The 16,645-nt window shown below is 46.2% G+C and overlaps 1 protein-coding gene across 1 annotated transcript in view; it reads left to right on the top strand.

Moving 5' to 3' along the window:
- ISM1 (isthmin 1) overlaps nucleotides 1-16,645 on the top strand; it is an 88,620-nt gene that overhangs the window by 39,814 nt on the left and 32,161 nt on the right. The window lies entirely within an intron of this gene.

The raw sequence follows: 16,645 nt of genomic DNA, 5'->3' as shown, positions 1-16,645 counted from the left end.
TCCCTGGGGTGGGAAGATCCCCTGGAGAATGGAAAGGCTACCCACTCCAGTATTCTGGCCTGGAGAATTCCATGGACTGTATAGTCCATGGGGTCACAAAGAGTTGGACATGATTGAGTGACTTTCACTAAGGATGAAGGAGCTTGAAGAAGCTAATGTTGCTAATGTAACTTACCCCTTGTGCAGCTGTTTGCAGTTCAGTCACTTTTTGCGTGCCTTTATTAGTCAGACACTGAACAAAAAATGAATAAAGCTCTAATAATGTATAAAAATACAATGAAAAGGAGCAGTGTTCTTGCCGGGAAAATCCTATGGACAGAGGAGCCTTGCAGGCTACAGTCCATGGGATCGCAAAGAGTCAGACACAACTGAGTGACTGAAGACATATATACATGTATAAAATACAAAAGTGATAGAGAGCAAGGAGAGACTAATTCTGCTGAGGATCAGGGCAGGCTTCACAGAGAAGGCAGTATCTTCACAGGGTTTGTAAGGAGACATAGGAGTTTTCTGTGTTGCCAAGGGAAGGAGAGGCTTTGCAGGTAGAGGAGACAGAGGCCTTTGACCCAAGGGCTTCTATTAGCCTCTGTCTGAGTTGCAGCAAGGCACCTCCTCTGGGAAGAAGACACCGTGTCCTCCAGTCTTGGTTCCAAACCATACTTGCCCCCCACCAGGCTCTTTTGTTCCATGCACAGCTTATACAACAGGCATGGTGGCCCTGAATGAAACCGCAGGGAGTCATCTGTGCCCACACCCACTGGGCTTTGAAATTTGGTTTCTTTATCCATCCATCCACTCAGAGAGCATTTATCAAGGTCCAGATTTATTTTGAGACCGCAACTCCAAAGGGAAAGCCTAATGTTTTGTGATTCAGTCTCAGGAGACTGTTTGGGCGGGGAATGGGGGAGCAGCAGGACTCTGCCACCAGAGCAGCCAGTTCCCTTGGAAGAGCCCCAGGCCAGGAACCAGGAATCTCGCATTCTGGGCCCAGCCCAGACACCCTCTCATGTGCTGCCCTGTCCCCAGCCATCCCCTGCACCCTGTTCTGTAAAAAGAGGGCACTGAATTCTTAGACCCCACTCATACCCTGCTCCCGCCTGGTAGATCTGGTGTAACTGTTCTCAGGACGAGCTGGATTTTCCTGTGGGATTGTAGATAAGAAAATGGCTTTAAAACTGGTGCTGAATGCATCACTCTCCCCAGCCCTTCCAAAGTTGGACGTCTTTGGAGAGGCTACTGGCCAGAATCAAGGGTCTCCCTCTGTATCCTGGCCACTCTTTTTTAAAAAAAAATTTTTTTTAATTGAACATTGTATTTGCATTTTTATTCAGTTCAAGAAATTTTCTCTCTCTCTCTTTTTTTTTTTGGCTGAGTGGCATGCAGGAGCTTAGATTCCCTAATAGGGACCAGACCCATAGCCCCTACAGTGGAAGCATGGAGTCTTCACCAATGGACTGCCAGGAAGTCCCTCCTGGCCATTCTTGACACTGGGGTGGTTGGAAGAAGTATTGGCATTATCCCTGTGACTTTGGCTAACACCAGCTGCTTTCTCTTGTCTCCATGAGTCCAGAATGAGCCCCGACCTCTCTCAGCCACATTTTGCAGCCATGGTCAGCTCCAACTGGACCCCTTAGGAGCTGGTGACTTTGATAACATCCTCAGCTTCAGTTTCCTCATCTGTACAATGGGGGTGATGATAATGGTACCCATCTGGTAGGAGCTTTGGGAGGCATTGATTGAGATGATTCATAATGAGTGTTTGGATAAGACTACTACAGAGTTAACACTGGAAAAGGGGGTAGAGGTGTAGCTGGTTATGATGAGGGAAGATAGAAGCTGGGCTGAGAAGCAAACATTCAAGAGAAAAGGTAACAAGGTAAAAGTGAGTCCTAGGAAAGGCCAATGGGAGACGGGAATCATAAAGGGAGAGAAGAAGTGCTTGTGCTACAGATATGCTCCTCCTCTTAGAGGTGAGAACACTAGGTCATAGGGAAATAATGGACCAAGGTGGGGGCCTTCTGTTTTTAAAGAAACGTATTTTCCTGCATCCTTTATAGTTCAGAAAATAGCAGTAACAGAAGCTTGGCATCTTAAAGAAATCCCTGTGACCTTGCCAGGTGCCATTTCTCTATGACTCCTTTTCTGTTTTATTTCCCCTTGTGTTTCTAGTAGTTATATAAATTCAGCAGGTAAGTCTTGCGCATACAGAAGGGAGCACAAATCATACGTGTACAGTTCAACAAATTCCCTAAAGTGAACACGTTGTGTAACCAGCTTCCAGAAGCAGAATGTGGGGACTTCCCTGGGGGTCCAGTAGCTAAGACTCCATGCTCTCAATGCAAGGGGCCCAGGTTCCATCCCTGGTCAGGGAACTGGATCTCACATGTCACAGCTAGAGATACCACATGCTGCAGCTAAGATCCAGTGCAGCCAAATCAATAAATAAAAATAAATATTTTTTTTTTTTAAAAAAGAAACAGAATGTGGCTGTTGTGGCCTGCCCCCGCCACAGGGCTCCCTTTAGGTTCCCAGCATCCCCAGGATCACCACTGTCCTGACTTCTAACAGCATTACTTAGTTTTGCCTGCTTTTGAACTTAATATAAATAGAACCATACATTTAATCTGGTTTCCTTTGTTCAATATCATGTTTGTGAAATTCACTGATAATGTTTCATTCTATGACTATTTTATGCATATACCTTTCTTATACATTCTGCTGTGGATGGCCATTTGAGTCCCTGTCACTTTCAAAGCTCACCCCAAATGCTTAGCAAATCTCAGGAAGAAGGTGATGACTCCTAAAGCTAATATCCAAAGAAATAGTGTGAGGGCCTGCTCTTTGTGACCTATTTTCTCCATTTTCTGCCTCATCTGGCTCCCCAAAATAAAGTCCCGTACTTACTGTATGAACAAATTCCATTTGAGAATGCATTTGTAAGTCCAATTTGTTCCTGAGTCCAACAAAGTTAGCCTAGGTACCCAACTAACACAATCAGCTATAGGGTACTGTATTGGAATAGGTTTAAATACTTTTCACACAAATAACATGTACATAAAAGACAAACAAACATAAAAAATAAAGCAGTTTTAATCTTACAGTAAAGTATCTTGAAGAGTGCAGTAGTATAATACAACAGCTGGCATACAGGGACTGCCACGCATGTTCACATCTTTGAAAGTTCACAGCTTGAAGATTGGTATGTGGGAGACTTACTGTAGATCCCAGAACACTTGCATGAAGTACAATGTGCCATTTCATTCCTGTCTTTTTCCATCATTAGTTTGCCAGCATCCGTTGTAGTTCATGCTCATTATACCAGCTTTTTGTGTTGACCAGCACTTACTGACCCTGTGAAGGCATCAGCCTGCACAGCCAAGTGGCTTTGGGCTGGACTGGTATCTGGATAGTTTTCCTAAGAATATGTGGCCAGGACCCCCATAACAAACAAAGTAGGGGAGAAGAGCTGAGAATTAAATCAAAAGTATGCTGCTGGCCAGTGTTCTTGAAGCAGGCCCCTTGAACCCGTTGCCTGAGTGGAAGCTGCAGTGAGGAAAGATGGGAAATGCAAGGCGGCTGCAGGCTCTCTTACTGTAGATAACACCTGGGAGAGAAATTAGGACAGCATACAGTGGAAGGAACAGGGTTGCGGTGCCTACTCTGCTAGCCAGGCCCTCTCAAATTCAATTTCCTCCTCCTTGGAACACAAGCACTCATGTCTGCTTCAAAGGGGTGTTGTGAAGATTAGATATAGAGTCCTATGCCTGGTCTGGGTGATAGTGTGTTTTATCCTAGATACTTCCCATGTGCCCAGTATCTTCCATTCACCTCTCTAGACTGACCTCTCAGCCTTCCCCATCCTAACGTGTGCCTCAGGCACATGATCTGTATGTATCATATCAATGGACTCCCTTGATCTTGAGCTTCTGATTGGAATTGGCCAACAGTAAACATGACAAGAGAGGAGAGGAAGAAGAGGGAGGTGTCAGTATTTTGTAAGGCGCCTGTTCACACACACACACACACACGCACGCACGCACGCGCGCGCACACACACACACACACACACACACACACACACACACACCTCCCATTGGGGAGCAGTAACCGCTCCCTTCCCTAGCCTCTTCAGGCCTGGAGGTGTAAGATCTCCCTGGCTTTACCGGCCCTGGATACCACAGCATCTTTGGTGGTTTCCAGCCTCCTTGTCCACCCATCTGTCAACCGTTCTTTCATTAAGCTCCCTTGGTCACACATAGCTCAGTGCCATCCATTTCCTGCCCAGATTCAGACAGATACACCCTCGTACCGTGATGTTTATCTTGGGAAGAGTAGTAACATGTAAGTATGTGCTCTGGTGCTCCCCCTTTCATGACCACCCCCAAAAGAAAGCCCCTGAGAAGCTCAGTCTTCTCTTTGCTTGAACCTCAGCTAACTGAGCTCCAGTGGGAGAATGATCTTTATCAAGAACAAAACTAGCAAGTGCTTTCTTTTTCTAGGGTCAGAATAAGAAATTGTATGGGGTCAAGGAGTTAATATCAATAAAGTGGCTGAAAGTGGTCTGGTGGGTGCCCTCTGCCAGTTGATGCTTGGCCTTCTGCTCTTCCCAATAAGAGGAGAAACCCACAAAAAGTCCTGCTTACAGATCATACTTCTCCATACTTGTTTCAACTTGTTAGTGCATTAGACAGGTATCCAGAAAGGGGTCTTTTAGAGAAAATGAAAGAACCTTAAATGGTTATTGTCAAACATTCAGTAGATGATGAGCTGTGGAATCATAATTAGAAGTATGGATGCTTTTACTTCCTTATATTGAACTCCTTCACTCTTAAAGAATTTCCCACTTTCTCCCTGGCATTTCATATGCAAGCATTTCTTAACTTCCCAACTGGAGTCTGAAGTCTTACAGACAAAACCCTGTCCAGATATGATTTTCATAATATTAAAAACACGAGTCTCTCATAAAATGGATACATGTCCAGAATTCCCTGGCAGTCCAGTGGTTTAGGACTATGTGCTCCACTGCCGAGGGCCCAGGTTTGATCCCTGGTTAGAGAATTAAGATCCTGCAAGCCATGTGGCATAGTCCTAAATGAATAATAAAATGAATACTTGTCAAACCTTTATTTAACTAGCTAATGAGAGAACTAGGAAGATGCTAGTGCCAGTTAAGAGCTTGTGAGGAACAGATATTTATAAAATTAGTGGAGAAAATCATGACAAAGTAGATTTGCAAGGGCAATGACCTTATTATTTGTTAGTTTTTTTCCCAGTTTTGTTGAAATATAATTGACATATAACATTGTGTATATTGAAGGTATATAACATAATGATCAGAGAAGGCAATGGCACCCCACTCCAGTACTCTTGCCTGGAAAATCCCATGGATGGAGGAGTCGGGTAGGCTACAGTCCATGGGGTCGCTAAGAGTCGGACACGACTGAGCGACTTCACTTTCACTTTTCCCTTTCATGCACTGGAGAAGGAAATGGCAACCCACTCCAGTATTCTTGCCTGGAGAATCCCAGGGACAGCGGAGCCTGATGGGCTGCCGTCTATGGGGTCGCACAGAGTCGGACACGATTGAAGCGACTTAGCAGCAGCAGCAGCAACATAATGATATGAGATATGATACCTTGTCAATGATTAGCACAGCAAGTTTAGTTAACATCCATCACCTCACATACTTGGAATTTTATCTCTTATGATGAGAACTTTTAACAAATTTTTGTTTCTACCAGACCAAAAAATAAATTATATTTCTACAGGGTGGAAATCTCCAACTTCACGTGTAACTTTTAGCCTAAGCCCTATGTGTATGCGTGTGTGTGTGTGTGTGTGCGCGCGCGCTCAGTTGCTCGGTTGTGTCCTATTCTTTGCGACCCTGTGGACTGTAGCCCACAAGGCTCCTCTGTCCATGGGATGTTCCAGGCAAGAATACTGGATTGGTGTGCCATTTCCTCCTCCAGAGGATCTTCCCAACCCAGGAATCCAAACCACACCACGTCTCTTATGTCTCCTGCATCGGCAGTTGGATTCTTTACTGCTAGCGCCACCTGGGAAGCCCTAAGCAATAGTAAATAATATGTGAAACAAAGGTCCATTCTCCTAGAAAAGTAAATAACCAGGGACAGGCCTGTCATACTATGCCCTGCTGGGAACTGATCAACTTGCAACTATCCTTTTGCTTTATTTCCAAGTTCTGGATCATTTCTCCTCACAAGGTATATGCTACTGAACTGCCTCACCACAGGCTCACGGCACCTGGCCCAAAGCAGATGCCCACAAAATGCCTGTTGAGTGAACCTATGAATAGAACAAATCTCCATCCATTTATAGAAAAAGATTAGCCAAGCGAAGTCCAGGGCCCGCAGTCGCATCAGCTGCCAGCTTTCCAAGCCAGGATCAAACGGTTTCCCTGGAGGAGAACAGAACAGCAGTCCAAATAAGAACAGTCTGCACCAGCAGGTGGGAAGGGGAACCGGTCCTGGTGGGGTACAGCTTTCTCTTCACCTCAGGCCATAATCGGTCTGTGATGGCTCTATAATTGCTTTATAGTGTCAGTAGGGGTTCCCCAATAAATGAGCATTACTGGTTTCTGGCAGCCAACAGAGCCATACAGGTGCATCGTGAAAGTGAGGGAGCATTGTTAAGTCTCAGCTCTGAATCTTTGAAACACTGGCTGTGGAGCTGTTAACAGAGCAGCCCCTGTGCATGATGGAAGCAGTAGGCAGGGGGATGTTTTTCAGCAGATCTGACCCAGCTTTGAGTCGGCAGGTGGAGGGATGGAGGAAGGTGCAGATGAAGATAACATTTGCACTGCATGCCTTTAGAACCATCAGATTTTTGTTTAACTTCCTCACCCTCAATTTGATGTTTTTAGCCTTTTGGTTTCGATCATTTTCCCTTAATCATTAGAAAACATTTTTTTCTGGGACAAGCGTCTCTTGAGGATTCCATTCCTAGGAGGTCAGGTAGATGGATTGGGAGCTTTTCTCTAGTTCTCATCCTATGTTGCCATACCCATTTTACAGAAGAAATAGCTGAGGTCCTGTATCAGTTAGCTTTTGCTGTGTAACAAACACTCTGAATTCATTAGCTTAAACCACAATGTTTACTGTTTCTCATGATTCTATGGGTCAACTGGGTGGCTTTTCTAGTCTGGATTGGCTCAGTTGGGGCCAGATGGTCTAACATAGTCTCCCTTTGTGTGACAAGTCATTGGCTGGCTGTTTAGTCTAGAGATTATCTCTGTTTCACCTAACTGTCCTCATCCCGCAAACTAGCCCAGGCCTCTTCACAGGGTAGTCTCAGGATTCCAAAGAGCAATTAAAAAAAAAAAAGTCGAGCTCCAATATACGTTTATCTCTGCTTACTCTTGTCCATCGGCCAAAGTAAGTCACATGACCAAATGCAAAGACAGTGTAGCAGACCACTACCCAAGGCAAAGATAGTTATAGAAAGAATCTGCGGACGTTTTCGCAAACCCTACCAATCTAGGTGCAAAGGGACAGGAACTCGCCTAAGCTTACAAAACTAGATAGGGGCAAGGCAGGACATAGACCCAGGCCTCCATACCTCCTGGCCCAGGCCCCTTCCTCAACATCATAAACCCTTTCCTAGGATTCCAAGGTTAAGGTCCAGTGCCCTCTAAAAACCTAGTTACGGGTACTTGGAGCAGAGAAATGCATGGTAGGTTTCAGTGATGGGTCTTCACTTTGGGTGTTGAGAGAAATCCATCTTCTTAATTAAAACAATAGCTGGGCAAGGGTCCCTTGGGCCATCCCCACCTCCGGGCCAGTCTGAACTCTGCCAGTCTGTGCCTTTGACTTGCCTCCCAGGTTCTGACAGCAGAGCACCAGCCTTGACTTGGTCTTGGGTGTCCCCTTGCCACATGGGGAAACACCGCGTCACTGCAGGGGGCCTTTACCTCTGGGGTCTCCTTGTCCTGTTTGATGCTCTCCTCTGGTCATGGGAGGACTTAGATAGCTGGGCCCTTTAGGCACGCTAATAATTTGATGTCTCTGCAACTTGGGTCCTGGAAAAGGATCTGGAGAGTTTACCACTATGTTTTCCTTCCTAGATAATGGAGAAAGCACAATTAAAAAAAAAAACCACAATAATCCACATTCATTAAATATTTGCTCCAATTTTGGCTTAGAGGGGAGGCTGATCTCCACATGGCCAGAGCCCCCTTGTGGCCACCCTTGACCTGTTCCTTGAACCCCGAGCAAGTTCAAGTTCAACCCTTAAATTCAAATCCCCCTCTCAGCACTCAGCAGACAAGCCCTTCCCTTATCTTACAGCGGGGCTGGGCAGGGGGAGTGGGCAGCACGCATATCTCACACCCCAAGAGATGTTATTTATGCACGTGTCTCATCTAGGCAAATTCACCATCTCCTCCTAGAAGGATTCTAGAAAACAATCTCTCCATCCACTTCCATTGGCAGAGATGGTTCAGATGATGCGTGAAGGTTTCTTTAGCCAAACTGACTTTCCAGCCTTGAACTCTGCTTCTTACATGTTTTCTTAGACTTGAAAGGATAATTCGCATCTCATTTCTGTCCCTTCTTTAGTCTAACAGGACATAAAGGAAACAGGGCCCGGGTGGCTCTCACTCTGTTTTCTTCGCCAGCAGCAGAGAAAAGCACAACTTGAAAAATCACCAATAATCCGCACATTTTCAAGATCAAAGCTGTTTACAGAAGTATCCGAGACGAGCTAGTGGGGCATTGACTCCCATTTTGTCAGCTGGCCCCAAGAGCCTTCGGTTAAGAAAGAAGCACAGGGGTGGGAGACGCTCATCAGTGGCCCCTTCCCCTATGGAGCCAGCTCCGTGCCCAAGTGCAAGGAGTCAGCCATTCTTCATGCCTTCCAAAGCATCACCCGAGATCATAAGTGAGGTCACTCCCAAGCCCTAGAGTAAACAGCCCTCTGATACATTCTGCCTCCAAAACAGAAGATTCCTCAGCTATTAGTCAGACTTTCAAAAGAAGGCTCCATTCCCAACCAAGATGAAACACTCCTGCATTCCTGAAACATGATGTGCCTGTGTCACTAGCTCCCAGAGTTGTCTTCAGGGTCCGACAGCAAAGATCGAAGTAGTTATGGCCACTTCCCTCTGCCAGGAGTTTGTCTTTTCCTGCAAAGGGGCATTGCATGTTTGTGTTTGCTGTAACATACAGCCATGGATGTCTGCCCTGTTCCTGCTACCTGAAGGGGTGTGATTACCATCACACGCCAGCAGAAGGTGGCCAACCTCACCATCGGTGTCTTCAATAATGCGGGCTTCCCCCCAGAGATCTGGTTCCTTCTCTCCCGCCCTGCACTGAGCAAGCCTCCACCACCAGCTGGTGCCAGGCCTGTGTTCACCGTCTTCCCAAGTCCTAAGAACAAGCGAGCATCCCCCACCACCTCCCAAGAAGGCAGGTTTTCTGCCTGAAATTCACAATGTTCATCCTTTGACTTTCTCTTCCTGGGAGCGCTCGCCCACCAGTCATGTGAAAAGATAATCACTGTGCCCTTTTATCCTTTTTTTCTCCCCAAACAGGGAAACTTGTGCTCTTCCCTTTGAAATAACACCCGTGGCATTCTTGAACTTATTTTTAGACGTGTGGAAACATTCCAGACAAAAATCGATGCCCGGCACAGATAAAGCCCCGAGTGTGTTTATCGTGGGGAGAAGAAAACGGAGTGTTTTAATGTGGAAGGAGCGTGGCCATATGCCTGGATGCAGCATGGCTGCCTTTAATCTGCAGAAAGGAAACAAGCATTGTCGATAATAATATGCAGCTGTCCAGCCCAAATGAGGACATATTGCTAATTAGCTATATTGTTAATATATTTTAAGGAGAGAGGCTGCAGTGACATTAATTATAATCTTTGTTGTTTGTTGTTCAAAGTCTATGAGACCAAAAGCCTTGCTAATAATATCTTCTTTAATATCTTCAATAGAAGATTCTTGAATTTTTTTTTCTTTAGAATCCCACATAAAAGCCACATTAGGGGTAATGAGGCCTGTAGCCTGAGCCTAATTAAAACAACATCTAACTAGGCCCGTGGCCATCATTATCATCAATTAGTACTTATTGGGTGCCCCCCGAGCTCGTTTGGAATTGGAGGGTGTGGGGTTTGAGATTGCAGATACAGCCTGTTGTTTGCCCTCCAGAAATTTGCCATCCCGTCTGCCTCCAAGAAGTCTGCCTGGTTGTGTTAATCTGGGAATGGTTACCACAGCCTTGAAAGAAAAAAAAAAATATAGGCATTAAAACTGTCCAAGCCAGCCACAATTTGTTACTAGTGTGTACCTCTTCTGAGGCTCTGGAAGTGGTCAGATCAGCGCTGGTTTTCACACACCGGCCTTTGGTTGAAGTTTATGGAAGAGGGCAGGTGGCAGTGATTCTGAGCCCAGTTTTTCCAAAGGTGGACGCATCACTCCTTTTCACACCTTGATTGTCCTCCCTCGAGCTGATCGCCCTAAATAGCTCTGTGGCTTGGTTCTCCAAAGAACCCCTCCCTCTCTCCTGTGCCAAATGACCAGCTGTCGACTCTATTGTGAGCACTCTGACCTCGATGTGGTCCATGACAGTCCACCTTGGTCACAAGGACGAGCAAAAGGATGGATTCCCCTGACATGGCTGAGGGCCGCGGTCGGACGTCCTGGGTCTTGGACCGGGGATGTTGCATGGAAAAAGTACATGAGGAACAAAGTGTCTGGGCCTGTCATCTTGGAAACCACACCAGGTCTGTCGATGAGAGGTTTCCTCAGCACATCTTGGCAGAGCTTTCCTGGGGGCATTCAGAGCTAGTGATGGGAGCCAGGGAGGCGATGCCCACACATAGAACTCCAGCAAGCCTCCAGATGACCCAAAGGATGCCACCGGGGAAGTGGTGGCCTAATGGAAAAATCACAGCACGCTAGGATAGAAAGCTTTCAGACCAAAGGATGGTGGGTCCAGACGTCTGGGGTTGGGCCTGGCATTTGTATTATTTACTCAGTGATCTCTTACTTAAGACAGCAGAGTGGCAGTGAGCCTAACACCCACTCCATTCCAGCCTGATGGCCCTGGGGCCTCAGAGCCAGGCCCTGGGAGGCCTCGGGGAGTCTGCACACTCCGTGTCCTCCGCCAAGATCGCCACATTCACTGGCCCATCTCCCTCTCTGCTCTGTGATCGTCACCTGCTTCACGGGCTCCATGGCACTCGTTCGTTCAGTTTCTGTTCAGACATTATTTCCTGAGGCAAACCTCTATTTCTCCTTAATACAAATGTTCCAAGTAAGTAGTTATACAACCCCTACCTCGAGTGCGGATGATGGATTTTCCTGGCTTCCTCTCTTTTGTGAGTATCATCGTAGGTTCATTGAATGTCACAGATGCAATGTATGGCAGTCAACGACAACTTTTGTGTTTTGACACCCAAAGTATCTAATCCCAGTGCACTGGGGTCCCTTCAGAATGGCTCCTGTGTTGTTCCGAGAGAACACCATTAATTCCTGAGTCTTCCTTGCTTCCTGCCACAGGAGAGCATCCCTAACTCACCTTGACTTCCCTGCCCCACCTCTGGAATCAATCATTTGACCAGGGAGATCTGGATTGTTTGAGGGCAAACTCCTCAAAATTTAGTGATATGATTTTCAGACAAATGAAAGGAAATATGACATTACCCAGCAAGTAACAGATTTGAGAAAGGTAAGGTATAGATGCTGAAACAATAAGATTCTATATATGGAAGGAGGAGGGAGGTGGTAGAGGGCAGATTTGGAAAATCAGCCGCAAGGCTGAGCTCTCATAACCTGGCTGACACTGTGAAGGTCTTGGGAATGATTCACTAAATGCTCGGTTGGTACCCCCATAAGCTGGGGATGGTACCCAATCATGAGTCACTTTGCTAAACAGGGCTTTTCTCTTTTTATTGCTGGTCACAGTTCTCAAATTAGAGTCACACAGGGAACACTGCTACTAGCGCTGCAGTTGTCATCAATGTTCCTGTTTGTAGCAAGGGGGCAAGAAGTTCAGAGGTCATCATTCCAGGACTAGTATGAAAGCTCCAGCATGTTATCAGGGACCTCAGCCACTCTATCTTGCCATTCAGCCACCTTTAGAGTATATCTTCAGCCTCATGCCAGCAGCCTCATTTCACTTCAAACACTTGTATTATCCACACTTCAGGCAGGAGAAAATGGAAGAGAGAAAAGAGGCAAAAGGTAAACTGACTCTGCCTTCTGTCTAAGAGTCGTATCTGGGACCTTCTACTTATATCTCATTGGGTAGAACTGTGTCACATGGTCATCCCTACCTGCAGTGGGTGCTGGGAAATGTAGTTTTAGCCAGGTGTGTTGCCTTCTGAAATCAACCCTGGATTTAAAAAAAGAAGAATGGATATTGGAAATTGCAATATCTGCCACAATAATACTGCCATCTAAGGCAAAACACCAGGCTACATGAGCATGGAGCCTATTTTATTATTCCTGTTAGCATTTCATTATAACTTTATTCCTTTTTTAAATAAGAATAAGTTATAGAAAAAAATAAGTTGTAGAATAATGGAGGGACAGGAGCTATGCACAAAGGTGGGAGCATCAAGTAGCAGCTGAATAGTATGGCCACCATATGTCATTTCCCTCACAGTTGAACAATGCGTGAGTATAAACCACTTACCAGCTTTAGTTCTTCTGTTTCTTTATTAGTGGTCACGGCTCTCAAATTAGAGAGAATGTTGCTCCTAGAGCTGCAGCAATGTCCCAGGTCGAACGTCAACTCAAAGACACATTGTGGGCAAAGTGATATTTTCCCAAACTGAACTGATGCCGTTGTGTCACTTGAATTTAAACCAAATGAATCTGGCAGTTCCTTGAAAAGAGCGGTACTATTTCTTAAAGAGTGGACTCTCCGAAGCTCATATTTTCAGAGAAGGATGCTTGCTTTGCTGAATAAAACACGAACTGTTTAAATCTTCACTTTGAGATCCACCCTTCCTGAGAATCCTCACTCTGCTAGGATCATTAAGTGAACTCTCAGTGAGTGAGTTTGGCCCTTCAACCAAGACCTGCAAGGAGGTCTTGCAGATGGGGCCTCTGCAAGGAAGCTGTGTCGTGTGTCTTTGAGAAAGGATGAAGAAACGTTTTCCTGCCTTGTCAGCAGACCCAGTCTACTGTCTCCTGCCCTAGATTCTTGATTATCATAATAATGGTTGCTCCTGAATCTTGTTATTAATTGAAGAAAGTAGAGCTTCATTTTATGTGAGCCATTGTGAGGCATCTTTCTCCTACCCTATCAGTGCTGTACTCAGGCATGTCTGACTTTTTGTGACTCCTTGGCTCCTCTTGTCCATGGAATTTTCCAGGTGAGAATACTGGAGTGGGTTGCCATTTCCTCCTCCAGGGGATCTTTCCAACCCGGAGATCAGACCCAGGGATCAAACCCACATCTCCTGCATTGGCAGGCAGATATTCTACCTGAGGGCTTCTAGTTTCCAAACAGTTTGAGAGTGTACCAAGGTTTGGAGGGAGCCAAGGTTTCCAGGTCAACATGTGTTGTAGAAAAGCAAGAATAATTCAGATATTCAGAGATCATGATTAGCACTTTTTATGATTTCCCATTCCCATCTTCTAGACGCTTGGCAAACGCTGAGCTTGTTTGAGGGGAGGTGGGGGGAGGCAGGAGGAGAAGGACTGGGGAAGGATGGAGAGATGCCACAATTGTGTGCATAGTTCAAGCCAAAGCATACTTTAGCCCCCATCTTCCTGGTAGAGGCGTTTGTGGCCTGAATCGTCCAGCCCAGTTGCCCTGACTCTACATTCCTCTTTTCAAGTGTAGACCCAACCCACCCTGAGTTCTCTGGACATCCTGCTGGGACAGCGTGGGATTCTTCTTATTGCCTGCTTTGCTTTCTGTGGAGGATCGTTCAGCCACGGAGAGTCTTTAGTCCATGTCTAAGCCAGGATCGCTGTGTGCATCTCCTCCCAGGAGAAATTCCAGAGTCAGATCAAGAAACCCATCAGATCCCGCCCTTGTTTTATCAGCCAGCTAAACCAAGCGACAAATATGCAGCCAAAATACCTTTCCTCTCTCTCCGATGCAATGAACATGAACTTGGGCAAACTCTGGGAGATGGTGCGGGGCAGGGAAGCCTGGCGTGGTACAGTCCATGAGGTCGCAAAGAATCGGACACCACTGGGTGACTGAACAACAACAACATCTCTTCTTCTAAAATAAGAGTTTTTGTAGTAGAAAGACTGCTTCATCACAAGGAAGAGGAAAGGGGGCACCACTTTTTAAAGATTTGTTTTTATGTGCACTATTTTTAGTCTTTATTGAATTTGTTAAAATATGGCTTATGTTTTGGTTTCTTTCTTTTTTTTTTTTCTTTTATTTTGGCCAAGAAGCATGTGACATCTTAGCTCCCTGACCAGGGATCAACCCTCATCCCCTGCATTGGAAGGTGCAGTCTTTTTTTTTTTTTAATTGAGGATAATTGCTTTACAGAATTTTGTTATTTTCTGCCAAATATCAACATAAATCAGCCATAGGTATACATATATCCCCTCCCTCACGAACCTCCCTCCCATCTCCCTGCCCATCCCAGCCCTCTGGGTTGTCACAGAGCCCCTATCTGAGTTCCCTGAGTCACACAGCAAATCCCCACTGGCGATCTATTTTACATATGGTAATATAAGTTTCCCTGTTGCTCTCTCCATACACCTCACCCTTTCTGGAAGGTGAGCTCTTAACCACTGGATTGCCAGGGAAGTCTCGGGAGCTCCCTGTTTCACACAGTCAAGCAGTGTGTGCCGTTTGCTACCATGAAGTGAGGGCTGGATTTGCAGGGTATCCCTCAGGGTGTGGGCGAGCAAATCCTGCACCCTTTCTGAGAATTAGTTTCCCGGGACTTCTGCAAGAAATCTTCCCTGAGAAGTCAGCTGTCCTCACTAACATTATTGGGGGTCCAGGGAGAAAAACAAGAGAACGATTGCATTCAGTGAGCTTGCCCCGGGCCATGATAGAGATGATTGTGTTGAGGAAAGAATTAGGCTGCCTGTCTCTCACTCTCGCTGCGTGCTGGATGGGACAAGCTGGGCATAATGCATTTGGCCTCTGTTGCATTGAGCAATGCCCGGGGATGCCAGGGCAGCTCTCTCTAGGAGGCTATGCCAGGAGACGAAAGCATGACAGAGAGGTGACTGGGGAGGTGTGCAAAGACTGCTCCTGGCCACATCTCCCGGCAAAGAGGAAGGGCAGGCAAAGACATGATGAAGGGCAGCCCGCTTTCCCCTCCCTGACTGCACGTTTTTAAGAGGAGATAGCAGACAGGCTTCTTCCTAGCTCAGTCCTCTTCTCGGCCTCTGGGAACATTCACAAATGTGATCTCTGCACCAGTGAGTTTATTCCTCATCCCATGTCTGTTTAGAGAGAGAAAAATCCAGCCCCTCAGGTCAGTGTTAAATGAGACGGTTATCCACTGCATGTGTTCCGTCCTCAGCCCACTCTTGACCTCGGGTGCTCAGAGTCAGGAGTGTTTTGATACCAGATGTAACCCCTAACTGGGTCAGAGGCACTGCAGGCAGAGGGGGCAGGGAGTGCGTGCAGAAGCAACATGCTGGGATATCCACTCCAAAACCCCCAAACATGCCCAAGAATAACAAGAACATTAACCACTGACCCAAACTCGGGTGAAATTCTATCTCCACATCTCCCTCCACCAGTAAACACGAAAATGCTACCCCTTAAGGGATGGAGGAAGCCTCCAACCAGAGGGCCAGGGAGGAGTGCAGGAGAAGCTGCTTTGGGAAAGAAGTCCAGCAACTTCCACAGTCTCCAATCACTGGAAAAAATTTTCCCCCAGTGACAACTAAACAGACATTTTTTTGCTAGCATGGAAAAACAACAGACTTGCAACTTTTCACGATAAAGACACTCAATTTCAGAATGCCCCTTTGTCACTTTTTCTTGGGCTGTCCCCCACCTCTCCATTCCCATCTCAGGTCCTTCTCCCCTCCTTCACTCTGTCCCAGCCTCACTGGCCTTCTCTCTGATCCTCGAATGAGCCAGGTCATCCGTATCTCAGGACGGTCTTTTTTGCTCTTCCCTCTGCTGTGTTCTTCCCTCAGTAATTACAGCCGCTCAGGTTTCACTTCACATGTTACCTTTTCAGACAGGTCTTCCTCAGCCACCTATATCATGTTGTCCCTGACCACTGTCTGTTATTTTCTTCTGAGCAATCACCGTTCTCTGATCTGACCCTATTCATGTGTATATTTATGGTTTATTCCACCCAATTAGATGCGCAGTCCAGTAGAACAGAGCCTGTGTCTGTCTTGTTCATGGCCTTCCTATGCCTAGCATATGGTTGACATGTGTTGACTGGATGGATGGAAGGATGGGTGAGTGGATGACTGAAAACACTGAAGGCAGGATGGAGGGACAGAGGAAAGGAGAGAAGAAGGTTAAGTAGGTTGATAAGTAGATGGATGGACGAGATGATGGATGGATAGATGGATGGATGAATGGATGGATATAATCAATGATTTGACTGAAGTGTTTTCCCCAGTTTGGTCAGATCTTTTGCTGACCCACATCAAAGAAACAAACTCTGAAGACTGGGGTTATGACTAAAGCCAGAGTGGTTAATCAATTGAAGCTGGGATA

This window comes from Giraffa tippelskirchi, chromosome 13 (assembly GCF_054371585.1).
Source record: "Giraffa tippelskirchi isolate mGirTip1 chromosome 13, T2T-mGirTip1v1.2.pri, whole genome shotgun sequence".
Taxonomy (NCBI): domain Eukaryota; kingdom Metazoa; phylum Chordata; class Mammalia; order Artiodactyla; family Giraffidae; genus Giraffa; species Giraffa tippelskirchi.
This window is presented reverse-complemented; position numbering and strand designations above follow the sequence as displayed.